The sequence below is a fragment of the Lathyrus oleraceus genome, chromosome 7, assembly GCF_024323335.1.
Source record: "Lathyrus oleraceus cultivar Zhongwan6 chromosome 7, CAAS_Psat_ZW6_1.0, whole genome shotgun sequence".
Lineage (NCBI taxonomy): Eukaryota > Viridiplantae > Streptophyta > Magnoliopsida > Fabales > Fabaceae > Lathyrus > Lathyrus oleraceus.
In genome coordinates, this window is record NC_066585.1 from 474,263,543 (window position 1) to 474,271,597 (window position 8,055).

General features: G+C 34.3%; 1 pseudogene; it reads left to right on the plus strand.

The window, feature by feature from the left end:
* The window catches only part of LOC127104421 (aluminum-activated malate transporter 12-like), a 30,724-nt pseudogene extending 23,002 nt beyond the window's left edge, over positions 1 to 7,722 (plus strand).
* The last annotated feature ends 333 nt before the right edge of the window (positions 7,723 to 8,055 follow it).

Here is an 8,055-nt window from a genome sequence, read left to right on the forward strand (position 1 = left end):
ATAAAACCCAATATCGGAAAGTCAACCATTAGTTAAATCTAAAAAGTAAACATTTAAAAATCTAAACAACTAAATAACGATTAAATTAAATTAATAAAAATATAAAAGTAAAAGAGTAAGAAATTAAAAAAATTAAGTGAAATAGTAAGCATAAAAATAAAAATATGAAGATATGCTACTCCCAAGTATCGAACCCATCCCACTAAAGAAAGGGAAACGGCTCCCTCTCCACTAGGCGACTTATGGTCATCTAATTCCTTAATAATAACTTGAATATATAAACAAGAATGGATTAAAATAAAAATAAAAATAAAAAAAACTAGAATGAGATGGTCTGCTGGACTAATCAAAGCTCACAAAAATGGTAAGAGGGAATCCAATGGATAGACCCTAGTCGTATGGCTGTTGGGTGTATATGACGAGGCATATCATCATCAATGAGCAGTTAATGAAAAGCTGTTTGCAAGGGGAAGCCAAACAACTTTTAATGTTACGCCATTCACATTCCCAACAAATGAGCTTAAATGGTCGTAAACATTAATCAAGAATAAACATTCCTATATATTTTTTTTAAAACATATTCCACTCAAAAGAGGAACTGATGGTCATAAACGACAATAAGAACGTTACAGAGTACGAAGCGAAGAAGGTGAACAGTGAGAGATTGACGGGAAGAAGTTGATATTTACCTATTCGCAGTGATGACAGCGGCGATGGAAAGAGCAAAGTCGGATCTTCTTCTTCAAATGCCTTCCCTCCTTTCGTATTCTCCTCACCGTTTCTGAAAATACCGTTCCTAGGGTTTTTCGACCGTCTCCAAAAATTAGGGTTTTTTCTCCTCTTCCTCGCCTCTCCGCTTCGCTCCTTTTATACTCACCACCTTAGGGTTTTGGATTGGCTTATGGAGATCAAAAAGGCATCTCTACGAGATCCTTTAGGGTGCTCAGTTTGTTTGCCCTATTTGATGTTTGATCTGGAAACGGTAATACAAACCTACATTTTCTTCTTCTAACTTTGTCTTAATTCTCTTTTGGGGTGTTTGTTGAATTTTTACCGCCTTGCTAATTACTTTGTTTTTACTGCAGTGAAGATTGGTGAAAATTAAAATTTCAGTTGTCACAGGGATTTTTCAACCGTTACATTTTGTTCCTCAAGTATGTTGTTCGTATCATAAACCCACGACCAGGGAAGTTTTTCTTTGTTGTTTGGAAAGAAGTCAGTTAGTAATTAGTTTAATAGAACTCTGTTATTATAAAATTTGTGTGAATTAGTGTTAAGCTGATTTTTGCATTTGGTTCCTACAGGTTATGTTGATGTGGTTCTTTGGAGTGGTAGTTAGAAGCTGTTATGAGAGTTTGTTATTTTTGTTGTGGATTTGGAGTCTGTTATAGGTTTGTTATAGGTTTTTGTTGAAGGTTTTCTTATGGTTTTGTTGATTTATGCAAGTTCTGTTTATGAGAGAGTTGGGTCAGTTATATGTTGATTGAAGATTTTTGAAAGTGAAGTTTTCTTTTTTTGGGGAATGAAGAGTTAGTTGTGAAGTTACACACTGCAGGTTGGGTTCTCTTTGTCTGTCATGGTGAAGCCAAGTCCGTAGCAGTGAGTGAAGAGAAAACAGGTTGCCTTGGTTCTGAAAAAGGTTAGAGGTTAGTTACTGGTTGAGTTTCAACAGAATGATTTTTTTTGTGATATCAAATTCTTCCAAACACCCTGTAATGACATATTAGTTGAGAGTGAAAAAAAGTGTGTGAGGAGGTTCTTTTAGGGGACCAGTATTGTAGCTAATTGCAGATTTCCCTTTGTTGTTACTTGAGCAATGTGCTTTTCTTCAGCCCCTTTTTCACCTCTAATGTCACAGTAAATGTACTTGTAAGGATTAAATGGCAGACCATGATTGAATAAATGAACGAAATAAATAAAATATGAATGAGGGTGTGGAAATTCTTGGGTATGAATGAAAAATTTCCAATGTAATGAAGAAATATGAATGAAAATTAGGAATATGAAACGTAGAATCTCGAATGTGAAAATGGAGAATATAAATGTGAATGAAGAAATACGTATGGAATTTCTTTGAATTATGAATGAATAAGAAAATGAATATGGATGATGACCTAATGTAATGTTTTGTACTTTACATAGTAATTCATTAAAAGAGTGGGTGAGAACAAAAAAAATATGCCAATGAAAAAAATGAATGGTCACATGAATGAATAATTGTAATATGAGGGAGACAAAATATGGATTGAAATTGGATATGAGAATGAAAGTCATGACATTCCAACTGATTCTGTCAGAATATAACAAACATCTAAAGCCCAAATAGAGAGGTAAAACTCTAATAGTCATGGAATAGCATGTAGTGGCAATGTTTAAACAACCAGTGTAAGTGGATAGATTCGTGACCAGATGAAATGGTCATGAGGAGGAAAGAAAATGAATGATTGATGAAGAAAATTTTCAGGACCAAAATCGGAGTATAACAAATAACCTTCTTTATTTTCTCAAGGATCCAACTATACCCTAGTCTCCTTAAGGACTCACAAAGAATAACCTTCTTTGTCTTCTCAAGGATAACCTCCTTAAGGAATCAAAAAAACAGTTTGAATAATATTTTATGTGTTACAAGTTGCTTCTATACAAGCAGATTTTACATAAAAGATAAACAATTACTTAAAGAAAAAATGTGTACAAAAGAATGATAGCTTTTCATAAAGAAATAGACTTGTCAAAATGTTGTATCGCCAACATTTTCTTCAAGTCTCCAAGTCTCAGTTATATAGCATAAGAAGAAGACCGTTGGAGGAAAAAATAGAGAAAGCTCATAGAGAGGTTGTCCACAGTTGGATGGTGAAATGAGTGATACTGCGTACTCTCCTTCGTCCATAAAATCAGTGACATGTGTGATGTATATTATTGTCCTTTTCCCACTATATCAGGTAGTGGAGAGGATATTTGATTTGTACTATGAACTATTTGATCACGTTCCCATTTGATCTTATCTTCAAGTTCATTGACTTCTGATGAAAGTTCATGAAGCATGAGATGAAGAAACATAGCGCTGGATTCAGAAACTTCAGAATCTTTGGTCAGAACCTTGACAATGTCAGTAGTCTGCCTTGAGATCTTCAGTATCTTCAGAATCTTCAGAGTCTTCAGTATCTACCATCATAACCTTGATAATCTCAATCGTCTGACTTGATATCTTCAGAATCTTCAGCTATGTAACATAACTTCAGAAGCTTTCCATTCTTTAAAAGTTTGGTGATTAGAGTCACGTCCAGAAGCATGAATTGAGATAACATTGTAGCAGCAACATAGTGTCTCCTCAGAAGCTTTTCAGGAGTGAATTAACACAGAAGCAGAAAAATCATTGCAGCAACAACATTAAACATATTCCATAACTTCTAATAGCTAGCGCATAAGCGGATTTGGAACTCATTGTTCAGGAACTGATGACGTTGCACGTCATATACTTAGAATCAGAACCGCCTGTTAAAGCTACTCAATAACAAACCATTATGATACCAAAATTATTCTCACACAAATACATCATTGTTATCATCAAAACTTAAGGTATAGATGCATAAACAAATCTTGTTCTAACAGTTTGGTCCATAGACACACCAACATCAGAGACCACATGTCCTAAGTATTCAACCTCACTTAGGCCAAATGAGCATTTAGATTGTTTAGAAAATAATACATTTTGACTAAGTATCTTAAAAACTAGTTCTACATGCTATAAATGAGTATTCCAAGAGAGGCTAAAAATTAGAATATCATCAAAGAAAACTAACACACACTTTCTTAGCAAGGGCTGGAAAATTTGATTCATCAATCTTTGAAATATGGTTGAAGCATTGGTGAGCCTAAATGGCATGACTAGCCACTCATAATGGCCTTGATGAGTTCTAAAAACAGTCTTGTGTCTATCTTCTGGTTTAAGCAGTATTTGATGGTACCCAGAGAAAAGGTCAAGCTTTGAAAAATATTTCTCCCCGTGTAGTTTATCCAACAATTCATCCACAGTAGGCATAGGAAAACTATCTTTAATTGTAATAGCATTTAAGGCTTTATAATCAGTGCAACACCTCCACGTTCCATTTTTCTTCCTTACTAAAATAATTGGAGATGATAAAAGACTCACACTTGGTTGAATAATGCCCTCTTCTAACATTTCTTGAACCATCTTCTCAATCCGCTCTTTTTGTCTATGAGGGTACCTATATGGCTTCACTTTCACTGGTTGAGAACCTGCTTTCAACACAATCTCATGATCCAATTCTTTGTTTGGTGGAAGCCCTTTTGGAATTTGAAAAATCACTCTATAAGTGTGCAATAATGTAGCCATTTTAGGATCTACATTCCCAGGCATGCCAATTCATTTATGAGTATTTTCCACAGGATCTACTTTATGTACTATGAACATTTTTGATATTGAATCTGTGTGATGCAATCTCTTAAAATGACGCAGTTGTGCTATCTAAGATTTATAATCAGTCTCACCCTACAAAGTAATAAAATGTCCTTCCCAATAAAATTTAACTCTAGATGCTGCATAATCAGCCACATGAGGTCCTAGTGACGCTAACTAAGGTGCTCACAATATCACATCAGCTCCAGATACCGACAACAAATATGTTGAATTTTCAGAGTTAAATGTTTCACAAAACCTTCTGCTTTCATATTCTGGCCATTTCCAACTAGCACATTGCATTTTTGAGTAGGTTCCACAGGTAATCCTAGACAATGAACAATTCTAGGTTACACAAAACTGTCAGAACTTCCTCCATCCAATAGTATGGATACACTAAGTGGACCAATCAGAACTTTGAATCTAATAACACCAAAACCAGTAGTTCCATTCAGGGCATTTAACAACAGGTGATGTTCCACAGTTTGGTCTATATCTTGTTCTTTCTGGGCTTCTGTTTGGGTTGGATGAAGGTCTATATTAGGACACTTATAAGAAAAAGAAAACTTCTCATCACAAAATAAGCATAGTCCTTTTTCCCTTCTTAATTGCATTTCAGCTGGGGACATCCTTTTGATTGCTGGATTCTTTTGTAGTTAGCTCATAGGTCTAGTGGGTGGTGTGAGTAGTAAGGGTGCATAGTCCTTTTTTCTCTTCTATGCGTTCAAAGCGAGCAGTCTTAGCTACCTCTGATTTTTCTAGCATTTCAGCTTGTCGTCGTAATTCTGCAGCCATCTCCTTCGATCTAGTGTTGTCGGCCATGGAGTCAATGAAAGTACCAGTGTAATGGAATAAAAATTGAATAAACTGAGCTTGATTAAATATTGATGAAGTAATACTGATTGCAATAATTTCTCAGGAAATACAGTGGCACCTCAAAAGGGAATAAAATGGAGTGGTATAATAGTGAGAGTACAAAGAGAAAAAATTAGAAGAGAGAAACTTGATACCACTAATTAGACACCTCCTGCCTAACTCCCTCTATTCCTCATATATTCACTTCCTAACAAATTGGTCCCACCTATAGTGCCTATTCTTAATTCTGTTGCTCACCCTCTTTTCTCTACCTTCATTGCTTCCACTAGCCACGTCATCATTCATTACATTGTGATGGAGTTTACTGTAGGTAAGCAGTTCTCATTTCACAGTAACATCATTATTATTACGTGTCCTTCAAGTATTGATTATGATTACAGGGGGAGCCTTATGCAAAGGACTAAATAGAGAACTAGGGACACTTTCCGCAGGACTGTTGGCATTTTTATTGAGTATCTTGCAGATGCACCTGGTCATATTTTTCGAGCGGTTTTCATTGGAGCTGCAGTTTTTGTTTTAGGTAAAACATTTATTTCTTCATGAAAAAACTTGACTCTTGATTAAATAATAAATACAGTTGTAGAAAAAGTATCTGTGTGTTGAAATTTTAAATCTGATCAAGTATTTTGTCATGTGGCTGGAGATTCCCAAATATTTGGCTTAATCATTGTTTCACTTTTGGTTTTGCAGGAGATGCAGCTACTTATGTAAGATTCATTCCTTATATAAAAAATAATTATGACTATGGTGTTATGATATTTCTTTTGACATTCAGTTTCATAATTGTATCAAGTTAGACAGTTGATAATGTCTTGAGCATGGCCATATGCATTGTCATCGCCCTTTGTCTAGTGATGAGCCTATTAAAGGTAAAACATATTACTGATGTAGAAAATTGCTACTTATTAAAGATGAAAAAAGGTACCACGATTCTAGTGTCTCGGTCTATATAATTGATGGTTAAAATAATGATGCAGTTACCGTTGTGAAATGTTTTAATGATTCTGAAAAACAAGAAAATGAAGATATGATTCATCAGAGAAGAGGATCCTATTTACAAGTTCTACGAGGCCATTTTAGACTCTAAGGCCAAGGATGATACGTTTGTAAGTTAGTGTCCATTTTTTATTTAAGCAAAGAATATCAGAAATTGGTGTTTTGTGATACAAGATCTTATAGTGTAGAATTGAACAGGCAATGCAAGCAAATTGGGAGCCAAGATACTCAAGAAGCTGCCACAGGATCCCGTGGCAGCAATATGCGACAGTGGAAGCTTCTCTTCGTCATTTTAGTTACAATGTTGTAGCTCTACATGGATGTCTTCAATATGAAATTCAGGTACTACATCAATTATTTTGGACACTCATTCTGAAATTCAACTCTACATGGATGTCTACATGAATTATTCTGAAATTCAGGTACTAAATCAATAATTTTAAACTTTTAAAAAGATAGAGCAACTCATATTTTTCAAAAAAAATTGTTTCAACTTGCTCCTATAAGGCTCACTATTGAACTCCAAGATTACCTGTCATGTTATTGACAGCACATGGATCATTATCACTTAAAAATAGAAATCATTGATTAAGATCTAGGTATGATTTGGATCATATTGATCAAGCTCATTTTGTCTAGAAATGAAACATGAAATGCATTAATCTACATCATTATATTAACTCTCATATTCGCAATTATTAAATTATAAGCTCTAGTATAAAATATAAATTTTGTATACATGCATTTAATTTATCTTTTATCTAAAATCTAATTCACTAAGACACCGAGGTCAATCCATAATCTTTACAAAGATTCTTGAATCAAACTTGCACAAGAAGTATCAAAAGTACTTAGGGTAATGGCGAACAACATAAGGAAAAATCGGTAATTTTCCCTCAAAACACTCTGATAATCTGAGTGTTTTGAGAAAAAATTGACAATGCGTTGAAATTGCATCTACAACTTTTACTAGGACCAAGGAATGGTCGAAGTCAAAATCCCCATAACCTTAAAACTCTCATAACCCCCAACTTCTACATGATTGATGATGACAATAGAATCACCTTATCAAGTATTAAAAGTGATTATTGTTCTCTGGTTGGAAATAAATCGAAAGAGCACTTCCTAGAACAAACAAAAGAAGGACAAGGACAAAAGAAGATTTTGATGCCACAGTTGAGTAATACTATGACTATGAGTATGATCACTAGCCTTGAGTTCTCAAAAGCATACCTTTTGCTCCTTTTAGTTCATTGTTGATGGAGATGGTTGCAAAACTAGGCCATGTTATGGATAAAGTTGAAGAATTGGGCAAAATGTCCCAATTTAGAGAGATCAGAGACGACGATGATGATGAAATTGTTGTAACTTTTGAAAGACCAAAGATGAATACAGCTAAGAATGACATGCCTTCTTATGGAGGAGCCGAGTAAAACTTTCTTCCTCCCGTTTGATGCCTTCTTATGGTAGTGTGCTCTCACTCAATCCATTTTCCCATTATATATATATATATATATATATATATATATATATATATATATATATATATATATATATAATATTTTTTTTCATTTGATTCATACTAGTTCATATTTGTGCTTATTAATGTCAATAAATTCTTTCAAGTCCCCGATCCAAGTTTACTTCATTCCAAATATTGCAACAATGTCACATTCATATGTGTATGTCAAGGAACTTAACAAACCAAATATACTTCATTATACCTAAAGTGGAAAGTGAGGTTCTTTAGTTTATTGAGTATATAT